The sequence below is a fragment of the Capricornis sumatraensis genome, chromosome 11 (assembly GCF_032405125.1).
Source record: "Capricornis sumatraensis isolate serow.1 chromosome 11, serow.2, whole genome shotgun sequence".
NCBI classification, from domain to species: Eukaryota; Metazoa; Chordata; class Mammalia; order Artiodactyla; family Bovidae; genus Capricornis; species Capricornis sumatraensis.
In genome coordinates, this window is record NC_091079.1 from 24857477 (window position 1) to 24873729 (window position 16253).

Here is a 16253-nt window from a genome sequence, read left to right on the forward strand (position 1 = left end):
CAGGGATCAAGCCTGTGTCTCCTGCATCTCCTGCACTGGCAGGTGAGTTTTTTTTTTTTTTTAACCACTGAGCCACCAGGAAATACTGAAATCAACTATATGAGGGAGATGGGAAGTATATGGGAACTTTCTGCACTTTATTCTCAATTTTTCTAACACAAACTTAAATAAACTAACTTTTAAAAACTGTCAGATTTAAGAATTATTCTCTAGTTTCATTCTTTTACAAGTGGTTGACCAGTTTTCCCAGCACCACTTGTTAAAGAGATTGTCTTTAATCCATTGTATATTCTTGCCTCCTTTGTCAAAGATAAAGTGTCCATAGGTGTGTGGATTTATCTCTGGGCTTTCTATTTTGTTCCATTGATCTATATTTCTGTCTTTGTGCCAGTACCATACTGTCTTGATGACTGTGGCTTTGTAGTAGAGCCTGAAGTCGGGCAGATTGATTCCTCCAGTTCCATTTTTTTTTCTCAAGATTGCTTTGGCTATTCGAGGTTTTTTGTATTTCCATACAAATTGAAACTAGATCACTTTCTAACACCATACACAAAAATAAAATCAAAATGGATTAAAGATCTAAATGTAAGACCAGAAACTATAAAACTCCTAGAGGAGAACATAGGCAAAACACTCTCCGACATAAATCACAGCAGGATCCTCGATGATCCACCTCCCACAATACTGGAAATAAAAGCAAAAACAAACAAATGGGATCTAATTAAAATTAAAAGCTTCTGCACAACAAAGGAAACTATAAGCAAGGTGAAAAGACAGCCTTCTGAATGGGAGAAAATAATAGCAAATGAAGCAACTGACAAACAACTAATCTCAAAAATATACAAGCAACTCCTGCAGCTCAATTCCAGAAAAATAAATGACCCAATCAAAAAATGGGCCAAAGAATAAATAGACATTTCTCCAAAGAAGACATACAGATGGCTAACAAACACATGAAAAGATGCTCAACATCACTCATTATCAGAGACATGCGAATCAAAACCACAATGAGGTACCATTTCACACTAGTCAGAATGGCTGCAATCCAAAAGTCTACAAGCAATAAATGCTGGAGAGGGTGTGGAGAAAAGGGAACCCTCTTACGCTGTTGGTGGGAATGCAAACTAGTACAGCCACTATGGAGAACAGTGTGGAGATTCCTTAAAAAATTGCAAATAGAACTACCTTATGACCCAGCAATGCCACTGCTGGGAATACACACTGAGGAAACCAGAATTGAAAGAGACATGGGTACCCCAATGTTCATTGCAGCACTGTTTATAATAGCCAGGACATGGAATCAACCTAGATGTCCATCAGCAGATGAATGGATAAGAAAGCTGTGGTACATATACACAATGGAGTATTACTCAGCCATTAAAAAGAATACATTTGAATCAGTTCTTCATTAGAACTGATGAAAGTTCTAGGTGGATGAAACTGGAGCCTATTATACAGAGTGAAGTAAGCCAGAAAGAAAAACACCAATACAGGATACTAACACATATATATAGAATTTAGAAAGATGGTAGTGATAACCCTGTATGCAAGACAGCAAAAGAGACACAGATGTATAGAACGGACTTTTGGGCTCTCTGGGAGAGGGAGAGGGTGGGATGATTTGGGAGAATGGCATTGAAACATGTATACTATCATGTAAGAAACGAATTGCCAGTCTAGGTTCAATACAGGATACAGCATGCTTGGGGCTGGTGCACGGGGATGATCCAGAGAGATGATATAGGGTGAAAGGTGGGAGGGGGGTTCAGGATTGGGAACTCATGTACACCCATGGCGGATTCATGTCAATGTATGGCAAAACCAATACAGTATTGTAAAGCAAAATAAATTTAAAAACAAAAAAAGAGAGAGAAAAAAAAGATTTATTCTCTAAATCTATCAGAGCAGCATTCACATGTATTATAAGTTGTCTCTAAAATCCAAAGATTTCCAATGAAGATTATAATTTATTTTCTCCCATGGTAGATGGCACTAGGGAACATACTTCAGGGGGTATTTCTGAATCTGATCCAGACCGCCAGGTCCCTAGAAACTTCATTAATGTATAAATATCATTGAAATATTTCTGGCATAATGTCTCCTATTAAAGCATCTAGAGTTTTCCTATGTTCTCCTATCCAACGAAAAATGTCCTTTATGTTATTTAATGGTATGATATACTAGGGGAAGTTAATATGAAAAAAAATGAATATTATGCTAAAAAGAGCACGTTAAGTTGACATAATTCTAAAACAGTGCAGGGGTATTGCTGTCTTTGCCAACTGAAACTGGACTACTCCCAACTGCATATATTAATTGGGAATGAGAAACCAATTATTTGATCAGTCAATTAGTGGCTGCATATCAGCTGCCAGATTTGTTTCCACAAAAAGGCCCAATCTGGAACACATCCTGCAAATCGTGCTAACACCTGATATGGTTTGCGTGAGCCTCCATCATCTTCAGAATCAGTCTTGGCTTTCAACTCAACATGTTAAGGAACCAAGAGAGAGATGCTGCCTGTGGTGAAGGATTTTCATTCCCACCGCACGTTGAGAAGCCAGGGATATGACCACAGAATGGGTTCCTGGGTTCTCTGACCCACTGCATGACTAACTGAGGCCACGTTCCATGGATTGCCTAACCAGCATGAGCTCCCACTCTTAACATACAGACACTTTGGGTTCCGATTGACCCACGCTAAGAACCCTAGAAGATCTGGATCAACCCCTTTCACTATTATACAATAATCTTGTTAAATGGCTTTGGGTACTTTCGGCAAAAGCACAGAGGAAGAATCCCAGTACACATTTCAGGTAGGATTACATACAGGTGCCATGAACACACATCTTCAAATGTATCTACTGATTCCAATGTAATATCTTCTTAATTCAAGGGGCCCTAGTCCAGTGACAGTTATCTGTGGGAATTACATGTCAGGCCATACATTCTCTCTGTAGTTTCTCAAATCAGGTTTCTGCTCATCAGACACCTGGTTTCTATGGCTCAAGTAGTGGGCTGTGAGTCTATGCCACGCCTTTGGATTCAGGACCAGTCAGTCACCATCACAGATTCCTGTGTCAAAACACTGACACTTAGGAATATCAAGAGCGACATTCCATCCTTGAAGTCTTGTATAGTAACAGGAAGACCTTCTGTGGGGTGTTTATGTGCCACCAGCATCTGTACCCTTCTTCTGTGAGACCCTGAAAGTCTTTCTGAAATCAAAGAGCTCCACCCTTTTGCAGAATTTCCCTCTATCATTTTCAGGTTTCAAGGTGCTGATGCTTTCCTCTACAGTAAAATCTTTAAATAGCTCAGAAAAATGAATTTCCTGTGGGTCTTCCCAGGGCTATGTTCGGGATGTGACTGAGTCGATCACAGACCAGAATCCCATTCAGCATTCATTTCAATATTCACTTGAGAAAATTTCTTCCTCTACAGCGTGCCAGAAAAATTCTGGCATGAGAATCTTTTCTATTATAGACCACCACTTAATCTAGGCTAACACGTTGGATTCTAAATTTTGGTTGAGCAGATTCATGTCAATAAAAATGGTACCTCATATAATCTTAGATTTTGTCCCTTTTGATATTTTATAATTAGGATCTATTCTTATGCATGCTTCCCAATTTGTGAGGATAAAAGTTCAGAAGATTTTATAATTCTTTTATGTATATTTTTTCTCCACCTAGTATAAATTTGCAATTGTTTCCTTGGAGACACTGAAATTTTACTTTCATTTTGGGTTTGCAAGAAAAAAAATAGACTGTGTCAAGGGAGAATCTTAAGGAGGGTGGGCGTTCCTTTATGAAACAGCTTTCAGACGGAGTCTCTACAAAATTTTTAATAAAAGGGATGTCTAGTTCACTCAGATCAGGAAGAAAGACTTCATTCTTCTACAGAGGGTACTGAGAATGATTCCATCTGAACAATTTCACTGGAACTCCTTGTTTCCTGCTAGAATGCTGCTTGATAAAGTGGTTAATACCAAAGATGGAGACCTGTCTACATATTTGTTGAATGCACAGTCTCCTTACAGGCAAGATGGGGTTCTGAAAACCTGTGACACAAGTAATGTCATAATTACACAATTATTTCCAGACATGGAGAAAGATGAAATTCTGTTTGGGGGTCAAATCTTTGGTTGAGGACAGACCCCTGACTTGAACCAGGGGCGGAAGTGGTGAGAATTCATGAGGCTCTGGACACACTTTTATGAAAGTTACACCAAGACTTGGAGATGGAGTAAATGTGCATATAGGAAAAGATGAATGTAGGGAAATAAGTGGTAAAAGCCAGGCTGAGAGAACAATTTTAATTTAGACATGATAATTTTGAGCTAGCATTGGCCATCAAAATGAAGCGAACAAGATAGAGAAATTTAGAGTTCAGAGCAAAGTCTGCCTGGAGACATAATTCACAGTTAGCATTATTAATAAATAATGATAAATGCCAAATCACCAATATTGTTCTCAGTTGAAAATAAGAATTCAATAAACAGGGAATTCCTATCTCTATGGTATTCCAAGAAAGACCAAAATAGTCTGTACTCAGAAACCCCCTACTATTAATAGTCAGGGACATAGATCAAAGTGGAGAAGATTTTAAAGAGTAAAACCCACAAGTGTAAAATATACAGTCTATAAAATAAATATTGCAGTAGATGTAATTTTGAAAATAAGGCAAACTACAGGGAGCTCTATTTCTCCTGGATGAAGCTGGGTTTATGTATCAGCTGGAGAATTCTCTGTAGCCTTGGACAATACCTCACTGAGCATATAATTACCAGAAAGGTGGAAAGGAATTAAGTACCGTGAGTAATATCCTTTGTAATGTCTCAGTGAAAGGTTAAGGAAATTTCATTTGCTGTGAGGAGATAGAAATAAATTAGTTGAAGTCACCATGGAAAATCAGGCGGGCAGGAACAGATAGTGATAAGATCCAGAGGAATAAATATGAGATTTTTAAAAATAGACATTTTAATTCACAGAATAATAAATGTGAGAACAATTTTAAAGATGAGAACTTAATGCAGAAAGCATACAAATTTTTCTGCTTAAGTTAGAAAGGGCTGGATACCTCTATAAGACAAGCCAGTTGTTATGATTTTTGTTATTATTTATTTATACATTTTAATGGGCAGGAAGCAAATAAATTAAGGCTTGAACATGGAAATCCTTAAGATTCTCAGAAGACTCAGAGCAAAGGAGAAAAAAAATGTTGAAAATTAGATGGTCAGAAGCCCTTTTCAGAATTTGACTCTCTTACTAGTCATAGTTATTGAAACATTAACTTTGCATTTCTTCTTTTAAGGAAATTAGGTTCTAATTAACTATGTACATATTATTATATTAATTGAAGGGGCTTCCCTGGTGGCTCAACAGTAAAGGATTGCCTGCAGCACAGGAGACATGGGTTCGTTCCATCCCTGGGGTGGAAAGAGACCCTGGAGAAGGTAATGGCAACCTGCTCCAGTATTCTTGACTGGGAAATCCTGTGGACAGAGGAACCTGGTTCACTACAGTCCACCGGGTCTCAAAGAGTGAGACATGACTGAGCAGTGAAGCACAAACACACACACACATGCACACACATGCATGCACACAGACACACACACGCACACACATGTGCACATGAGCCTGGTATGCTAGTAATGGGTAAAAAGAACACACAATGGATTGCAAAATAGATATCACTTTTTATAGTGTAACCTGGAGGGCAGGAATGGGGATAAATGGAGCTGAAGTCACAAACACCCAGAAATTAAGAGTTGCCAGTCCTCATCTGTTTCAGAGATAAATCCAAAACTGAAGAGGAAGGATGGGTGAGGTAAAACAAATTGCCCGCCTAGGTCCTGACTGGAGATGTGGATAGGGGGAGATGATGGTGGCAGAAGTAATGGGATGTGACCTCTGGATGAGGCTCTGCACTTTACCCCACTAAGCGCACTTTGCCAATCTACGTGTCCAAGTTACACCCTATTTTAGGTAGACCAAATTTGGGTGCAAATTTGCTTGGGATGACATAGCCCACCTCCAAGCAGCTGAAACCATAGATGCTGGTAACTAAATTCATTGACCTCTTTACTGTAAAGGCCAGAATTAGAGTTGACCATTTTTGGAGATTAATTTGTGTGTGTGCAAAGTCTCTCAGTTGTGTCCAACTCTTTGAGATCCCAAGGATTGTAACCCTCCAGGCTCCTCTGTCCTTGGGACTTCCCAGGCTGGAATACTGGCGTGAGTTACCATTTCCTCCTCCAGGGGATTTTCCCAATCCACAGGTGGTACCCACATCTCTTATGTCTCTTGCATCGGCAGGTGGATTCTTTACTACTGTCCCACCTGGGAAGCCTTGATTTTAATTTAGCAGACCAAAATGATACAATTAAGAATATAATGTTTTCCTTCTCTTTCTGCTGTAATTAATCCCATTACACAGATGAGGGAAGTGGCACCACATACACCAAATACTAGCAGCACTGAGAGAATACTTCGCCAACTGGCTACAGATTCTGTGGGTTTTGCATTCTTTAAATACTTCCTTGAAGGTGTGACTACATTCATGAAGGGCCAATCAGTGAATGAACAATAAACAGAGTGAAACTGTTATTGGGTTCCCCAAACATACATATGCTCCCTTCAAAGCAGGGTCATAGAAGTGTATCACTATATTAAGAAATCTGATTTCAAGCTCCAACCGTGCCCTTAATGTTTTATCTAATGCCGGGCCATTTTCAAGCTACTCAGAAACGCTGTCCACTCAACCACTGAATAGAGATTAACATTCTGCCTGTTCTACTTCACAGGGCATTTTTGTGGGTACAAGAAGATGATGCGCTGGAAGTCCTTAGGAAACCATGAGACATCACACAGATCTAGAGTGGACTTCTAAGCAATGTAAAACCTCACAGGTACTGAAATTTTTCCCCTGTGATTATCAAGATGTTGATGAAAAACAGATACCTGAAGGATATAGCCTAGGGTTATTAGCTCAGCAGTAGGGACCAGCCAGTGGAGAAGGCAATGACACCCCACTCCAGTACTCTTGCCTGGAAAATCCCATGGATGGAGGAGCCTGGTAGGCTGCAGTCCATGGGGTCGCTAAGAGTTAGACACGACTGAGCGACTTCACTTTCACTTTTCACTTTCATGCATTGGAGAAGGAAATGGCAACCCACTCCAGTATTCTTGCCTGGAGAATCCCAGGGATGGGGCAGCCTGGTGGGCTGCGGTCTCTGGGGTCGCACAGAGTCAGACATGACTGAAGCGACTGAGCAGCAGCAGCAGGGACCAGCCAGAACCATCAAAGTTTATACATTTAGAGCCAGAGAGCCTTCAGAGATCATTTAGTCTGACCGCCTATTTTTATATTGAGACTGACTTAAAGTCATCTTGCCTATGAGATACAGAACCCTCAATAAAAAGTGGTCCCTGTTTGTCTTTCCCTTCCTTATTTGTTGTTGTTCAGTAGCTAAGTCATGTCCTACTCTTTGCAACCCCGTGGACTGCAGCACAACAGGCTACTCTGTATCTGTCCCTCAGTATCTCCCAGAGTTTGCCCAAGTTCGTGTCCATTGGGTTGGTGATGCCATTTACCTTATTATAAGTGAATAAACTGAGGACATGTTCAGATCCTCAGGATCAGGAATGCCACCCCATCTAAAGATTAAAATGTCTGGTTGCTGTCAGAGGCTCTTTGTGTTACCCGAATTCAGTTCAGTGGCTCAGTTGTGTCTGACTCTTTTCGACTCCATGGACTGAAGCATGCCAGTCTTTCCTGCCCAACACCAACTCCTGGGTCTTGCTCAAACTCATGTCCATCAAGTTGGGGATGCCATCCAACCATCTCATCCTCTGTCATCCCCTTATCTTCCTGCCTTCAATCTTTCCCAGCATCAAGGTCTTTTCCAATAAGTCAGTTCTTTGCATCAGGTGGCCAAAGTATTGGAGTTTCAGCTTCAGCATCAGTCCTCCTAATGAATATTCAGGCTTGATTTCTTTGAGGATTGACTGTTTTTATCTCCTCACAGTGCAAGGGACTCTCAAGAGTCTTCTCCAACACCATAGTTCAAAAGCATCAATTCTTCAGCACTCAGCCTTCTTTATGGTCCAACTCTCACATCCATACATGATTACCAGAAAATCCATAGCTTTGACCAGACGGACTTTTGCTGGAGAGCAATGTCTCTGCTTTTTAATATGCTGTCTAAGTTTGGCATAGTTTTTTTTTTTTTCCAAGGAGCGTCTTTTAATCCCTTTTAATTTAGTACATGGTTTTATATCCAGTGAGTAAATTGTCACTTTTACCTGTTCAGGCAGGAGTACATCTCTTTCTTTCTGATTGAGTTGAGAGCAGCTGCTCCAGGTTGGTGATTAACTCTGGCAAGGGTTAGTCTCCCAAATATGTCTCCATAATCTACCAGCTGGCTGAACTTGGCCAGTTTTCTGAACCCGTCTGATGCCGTTGGTCTAAGCAGAACATGCAGCATTTTAGGTTGTTGCTGAATTAATGGATGAGGGAGTAGGAATGGATGCCATGTAGCTTAGCCACACCACAACAGTGCTGCTTGCCAACCATCCCCAAGCTCGGCACAAAGCCCAGGTCACCACACCCAGAGTTCTGCAGGCCAGTCAGAGTACCCTACACCTGGCTGCGGTGGGCCAAGTGGGAATTCCTCTGTCCTGTGGTTCTTCAATCTTCCAGATCAAGAAAGATAGCTAGAGCAGTCCTTCTCGTGCTATGGCAGAACCTCAGAAGCTCTAATGTAATATACAAGCAGCTCTTAAGTCTCTGTGTCTATCACCTTGTTAATATCCCGTTTAAAGCAGGTCACGCAGCTGAGCCCCAGTCGAGAGATGAGGAAGTATGCTCCACCTTCCACGAGGTCGCTGTGTGTGCCATATCTGACCTCAGCTGGGAGGCAGGTATGAGTGGGCTGAACTGTGTTCCCCTCAGATCCATATGGTGCAGCTCTACCCTTCAATGAGACTGTGTCTGGAGACAGGGCCATTCAGGGCAAAACTAAGGTTGAATAAGGTCATAAGGGTGAGCCCTAATCCAATAAGATTGATGTCCTTGGGAAAAGCAGAAGAGACCTCGGAGCATGACCTTACAGGGGAAGACGTCACGTGAGGATGCTGTGAGAAGGCAGGTGTCTGCTGGCCAAGAGGACTGGAAGCCACTCCTGCCAGGACCTGATCACGGTCCTCCAGCCCCCAAACGTGTGAGAAGATAAATTTATGTTCAGTCACTCAGTCTCTGGTCTTCCCTTGTGGCAGCCCTGGAAGTTTAACACAGAGGGTCACAGCCTACTCTCATGGACATGGGAGTGGACGGGGGGAATATTTGTTTGATGATAATTCATGTTACCATCAGTACACAGTTTATATTCCAAGCCAATTTTTAGTCTGGTGGAAGTAAATTTTAGAGAACATTGCTGCCTGCTTGAGAACTCACAGTCAGCAGGTGACAGAAGAGAGTCTTGAAACAAAGGCTTCTTAAGTCAAGCCTTCTATTTCTTTTTATTGGATAACTTTTTTCCTCCCTTAGAATCCCGGCGGGTAACACAGGTGCAGCAGTAGAATATTATGTGAGTGGGGAATGAACAACTGTTTTTTTTAGAGTCTTGCTGGGATGATGATGAAGAACCAAGAATGAAACAAGGTGTTCAATGAGGTGTGAGCAGGACAAGCTGAATAAAGGGAGGCTAACGTGCGAGTCCCTTGGACTGCAAGGAGATCCATCCAGTCCATCCTAAAGGAGACCAGTCCTGGGTGTTCATTGGAAAGACTGATGCTGAGGCTGAAATTCCAATACTTTGGCCACCTCTTGCAAAGAGTTGACTCTTTGGAAAAGACCCTGATGCTGGGAGGGATTGGGGGCAGGAGGAGAAGGGGACAACAGAGGATGAGATGGCTGGATGGCATCACCGACTCCATGGACATGAGTCTGAGTGAACTCTGGGAGCTGGTGATGGACAGGGAGGCCTGGCGTGCTGCGATTCATGGGGTCGCAAAGAGTTGGACACGACTGAGCGGCTGCACTGAAATGAGCTGAACTGAACATGTGTCTAAGGAGAAGGTGACAAACCTCTAGGTTTAGCTTCCATTCTGTTACTTAGGAGCAGGATAAGGATAGCATATACCCTGGAGGTTTGTGTGAAAATGAAGGAGGTAATGCATGTATAAAGAAATTATTGCAAAAAAAAGTGTCTTTGTAATGCTAAAACAATGATAGATTTTACTGTTATTTTGTTGCGGTGTCAAATCTGACAGGTCAAATGACACATCCTTGAGTCAGAGAAACTTCTCCCGTGGGTGATGTTTGCATGACTCCTCTTCTTTATTTTTGGGCTTCTTAATAAAAAGAGGGAACTAGTCAAGTCTCGCTCATCTCAGAATCACTGTGGGCATACATGTGTGTGTAAGTGTGTATGTCGGTGACATTAACTATCTCTACTACGATCAGAGGAAAATTAAACGTGGCTTAACTCTCAGGGGCAAGTTAACTTCAAAAGTTTTCATGCGCAGTTGCCCTCAGGATCAACCTTCCTGAAGTGTCCTGTCTATTACTATAGGTATAGTTGAAATTCCCTGCTAAACCTGTGTACACATGCCAACAGAAGCACACACCGACACAATGTGAACACAGACCCCAACATGTATACCACCAGCCACACTAGAACACACACCAGCACACACAGACATGCACACAACCACACACACATGCACACTTTCTCTTATTTGCTCACATGATGTGTATCATCATTTACCTCTCATTTCGTTTATGATATTCTTGGAAAAATTTTGTGACTCTCATTATCAGCTTGTGTTTACTACATGTAATGGTTAATTTTTTGAGTGGGCTTTGCCCAGATCTTTGGTAAGACATTAACTCTGAGTACATAAATGAAGGTATTTTGGGATGTGGTGTTCATTTGAATTGGTGGAAAGAGTAGAGCAGATGGCCTTCCCAGGTGCTGGCAGGCATCTCCCAATCTGCTGAAGGTGTGAACAGAGCAAAAAGGTGGAGGGGAGAAGGATTCTCTCTTTATTTGACTTGGCATCAAACTTCCTCTGTTCAAAGCTGCCCTGGGGTCTCAGACCTGCAGACTAAGGCTGGAATCCACACCATTGGCTTTCTAGTTCTTAAGACTACAAACTACACTGCTGACTTTCCTGGGTCTCCAGTTTGCAAAAAGCAGATGGTGTGACTTCTCAGCCTCCGTGACTATGTGCGTCAGTACCTGTATTAGAGCTCTTTACAGATACATGCTGCTGGTCCTGTTTCTCTGGAGACTTCTAGCTAATATCCTGCATTGATTCACTTTCACATGTTTCCATACTTGAATTTGTCTTTTTTAGACACTGGTTTAAGGGTAGACCCTTGAGGCATCAACAAGGTAAATTTTTGATATCATTTCCTTCATACCAATTAAACTGCAACGGCACCCCACTCCAGTACTCTTGCCTGGCAAATCCCATGGACGGAGGAGCCTGGTGGGCTGAAGTCCATGGGGTCGCTAGGAGTCAGACACGACTGAGTGACTTCACTTTCAATTTCCACTTTCATGCATTGGAGAAGGAAATGGCAACCCACTCCAATGTTCTTGCCTGGAGAATCCCAGGGATGGCAGAGCCTGGTGGGCTGCTGTCTCTGGGGGTCACACAGAGTCGGACACGACTGAAGTGACTTAGCAGCAGCAGCAGCAGCAGCAGCAGCAGCAGCATACACCTCTAGTAGATTCCCCCAGTGGCTCAGCGGTAAAGATTCTGCATGCAAGGCAGGAGCCGCAGGAGATTTGGGTTCAACCCTTGGGTCAGGAAGATCCAGGGAACAGCAACCCACTCCAGTATTCTTGCCTGGGAAATCCCATGGACAGAGGAGCCTGGCAGGCTACAGTCCACGGGGTCGCAAAAAGCCAGACACAACTGAAGTGACTTAGCACGCACACATGCACCACTAGCATGTAATAGACACTCAGTGAAAACTTTTAATTCAGAACAATTTAATAATGAATAAGTATATTTCTAATTTACATATAGATTATTGTATTTTATTAAGAATTTGTAATATAAGTTTGTAATGTCTGGATCTCATATCTATGTAATACAAATTCTGAAATCTTCTGATTATAAAATTAATAGGCATTTGTTTTATGGATTGAAAATAATGCTAATGAATGTAAAAATATTTAAAAATCAAATTGAAAATCACATTTAGAGTCAGTCTCTGTTAATATTTAATGACTTTCCTTCTAGTATATAATTTATAATTTTACATTATACAGAACTGAGACCACACTTACATATTTTATCCTATTTTCAATTAATATTATATATTGAATATTTTCCCATCATTAAAAATTATGTGAAATGTATTTATGCCTGCATAAACAATAATAAAGTGATTTAGGTGTGTTAATGTAATCATGTCATGATAGAATTAAAGTGAATACATTAACAGAATCTTTTCCCCCATATGGATACTTCCTTTAAGCCAAAGCTGTTTATTACCAAAATGACTGTGTTCTTAGTTAGTAAGCTGAAGTCAGTTATCCATAGAGGCTAATATCTTTATCACAGAGATTAATGGAATGGTATACTTAATACCCCACATGCAATACTCAACAGCTGATATATGCTCGATGATATAAATTCCATTCTGTACAAGTTAAGCTGCAATAATATTCACATAATATATTACTGGGTTTTCTGGACGATAATAAAGAGGTTAGCATGAGACAAGTTTTCTGTCTTTTGGGTGTAAGCAATCTATTTGAGTGACCTGACAGACACATATGAAATAGTCAACCATCCCAGGGAGTGAGACTAGGAATGCACTGGGTAGACAGACAGTAGTGGTGGAACGTGGAAGGGGAGCGTCTATCTGGATGGGTGCAATCAGAAAAGGCTTCCTGGAGAAGCTGGTCTCAGCTCTGGCTCCTGAGTACTGGAGGACAGTGGAACAGCGGTGTGCACTCAGTGCCTGTTGCGACGAGCCCTCATCTCCAGCTACTGTCAGCGTTCTTCTACCGCCAGCAGTGACACTCCCATTTGAACACTGTCTGACTCCAGACCTATGCTCTTTAAACGGCACTGTTAATGGGATAACTAGAAAGAAAGGGAGGGCATTAGGCGGAGAATGGAGCCATCAAAAGCCCAGAGAAACATGAGATCTGGGAGTGAAGATGAACAGGGCACAAGCTGAGTATGTCAGAAGTGGGGGACATTTTGTAATGCATTGAAAGCGTGGCTGTGATGAGGTTAAAGAGACACAGTGCGGTCACACAGTTGTTCAGTTCCTAAGTTGAGTCCGACTCTTAGCCCGCCAGGCTCCTCTGTCCATGAGATTTCCTAGGCAAGAATACTGGAATGGTTGCCATTGCCATTTCCAGGAGATCTTCCTGACCCAGTGGTTGAACCTGTGTCTCGTGCATTGGCAGGAGGCATATTCTTTACTGCTGAGCCACCAGGAAAGCCTGGGGCCATACAGTGGGAGATGCTAAGTGACCAAGGACATCGCCCACAAGGACACCCTGGAACGCTGATTCCCAAGTGGTCCCATGATCTTCCTGACTTCAGTTTTGTAGCCAGTTGACTGAAAACTGCCTAGAGAGAGAAATAAGTTAGAAAAATCTCTATTATTTTGGGAATATCCTAGTAGGTGTGTGTTCATGTGCACATATGTGAATGTATGTGTGTGAAATCATGACATCCCAACTTCTCTGACATATTGAAAACATAACTGAAGGCCTTTTGTACATCTTAATATTTGTAGTCAAAATGAATCATTTTCATGTTCTATAATGGCAATTAGACGTCAAAAGACCTGGTCCTCGCCCTCAGACTACAGAGTAGTGGTCAATGTAATCAGGGAGTTTCAGAAAGTCTCCCACCAGGAAATAATGACTGACTTGAGATATGTAGAATAAACTGTACAAATAGGAAAGGAAGGAAAACTCAGGCAGAGGATTCTTATATTAAAGTCTTTATAATTTGACACATCAAGGTTCATTTTTGAAAAAAAAAATGAAAAAACCCCAAAACCAAAGAGTGGGTGAAGTATGCAGAAGAGGGAACATTGTGTCACGTGCTACTGAAGGGTCAGCAGGGGTGGATTCTGCAGGGCTTGGGGTCTGTACCCCAAGAAAAATGAGGAGCCAATAAGTTTTCAACAGATTTGAGCTAAAGGAAAGGGTTAGGATGATGACAAAGAAAAGAAATGAAATGCCACATGGTGTTTAGTCATTCCACAACTGGGCAAAGTTGAGCAAGTCAGGGAATCCTAGCCATAAGCAGTGTTAAGGACATTGTTCACATCGTAAACACGTTAAATAAAGACCTGGGTTTTGCACAAAGGTACAGGAGAAAGGAGAAAGAATGCAGCTTCTACATCATTCTCTATAGGGAGCTACAGTGTTTTAAATTAATGAGTGCAGTGCAGGGTGACAGATGAGAGTCAAAAGTAACTAAATTAAGATCACAGGTAAGAGTCCACCGGCTTCGTTCACATTCAGGTCCTGGCACTTACCAGGGGTGGGATGTGCAGCTAGTCACCTAAATGCTATCTACAATCCTTACTTTTTACTTTCATAAAAAGTGAATAATTATTAACTCCCATTGTATAGCATTTGGAGAAGGATTATATATGATGTAGGGCAAGTAATTAATACAGAGTACAAAATCACCCAAGAATGTTAGAGGTGGTTGCCTTCACAGAATTTCCAGCCCAGTTGTTGTTGGAATGTCATTGTTAGAATCATCTTAATCATTGTTGTTTTAAGAACTTTAGTAGATATATTCTTTGGTAGAGTCAAGGATTAACTTGACCCATTTTCTTGACTGATTTAGGAATAGGTCAGGATAAGGGCTTCCGAGGTGGTATTAGTGGTAAAGAACTCACCTGCCAACGCAGGAGACATAGGAGACAAGAATTCGATCCCTGGGTGGGGAAGATCCCCTGGAGGAGGGGATTGCAACTACTTCAGCTTTCTTGACTGGAGAATCCCATGGACAGAGAAGCCTGGGTGGAGGGGGGCTACAGTCCATAGCATCACACAGAGTCGAATATGATTGAAGTGACTTAGCATGAACCCAGGGTAAGGGAAGATTTCAGAGAAGATAAAAGATTTGAGGCTGAGTCAACCAGAAATTCTACAGAGCACTTAGTAGTTCAGACATGAATCTGCTGCAGCTAACATTTGCTGACCTTTAGAAATATTGTGCAATTAATTTTCAAACAATTATATCAGATTGATACTACTATTATCCCTCTTTATTGGTGTGGACACTGAGTGGTAGATGGGTTAAGTAAATTACCAAGGAGCATTCAGTTGATAAGCAGAGAAGCAGGAATTTGAACCCCAGGAGCTTGGATCCAGAATGAGCATGCTTTATGACAAGGGGATACTCACTGCCTCTGTTACATTGCAAAGGGCAGTGGTGAAAGCGACCTGAATAATGCTGCTATTGGATGAATTTCTGATTTCTGTGTGGGGGCTATGGGTGGATTCACACATACAAAATACTATTTCCTATAACAAATTACTAGAGAAACTCATAGAAAGGGATATGCCACAAAAGCCATACTATCACTTTTTTCTCTTTATTTGTTTGAGGTTTCAGCATAAACAATGCATCCTTGATTCCACATATGGTAAAGTTCCATGTATAAAACTCTTCAGTCACCAGAGCACGCAAAGCTGTATTCACAGACGAATTGTGTCTGCAATCAGCCTTGAACTTCCCGTGTCAAACGGAAGAAATGATTTTCTTTGGTAAGGCAACATTTGATGCAGATGGATGGGCAAATTACTCTGCAGTGCCTGAACCCACTCCGGCAAAATGAGGAAGACTTGAGTCAATTTGATTTGTGAGGAAAACTGCTATTGCTCAAACTAGCCGACCATCACTAATGTTCTGTACAAAGCTGATGAGTTCAGAGGTCTCTGGGATGAGCCAAGGCTGTGGAATCAGGGGTTACATCCTGCGGGTGTCCTTCAAGACCAATTCAACTTTCATCTCCCTGACTACCAGGAGCAGAACAAATGGCTGGTGGAACACGTGGTGCACACTTCCTGCCTTTTAGACCCCATCACAGCAGAGTATTAGACTTGAACCCTCATGCCTCCGCAGCAACACCAATTTGTGCTGATGAGAACCATTCAAATTTTTTTCTACCCAAAGTCCCTGAGTTCAGATGATGAATTGCTACACATACGACTTGCGCATCACAGCTGGCTGCAGCTG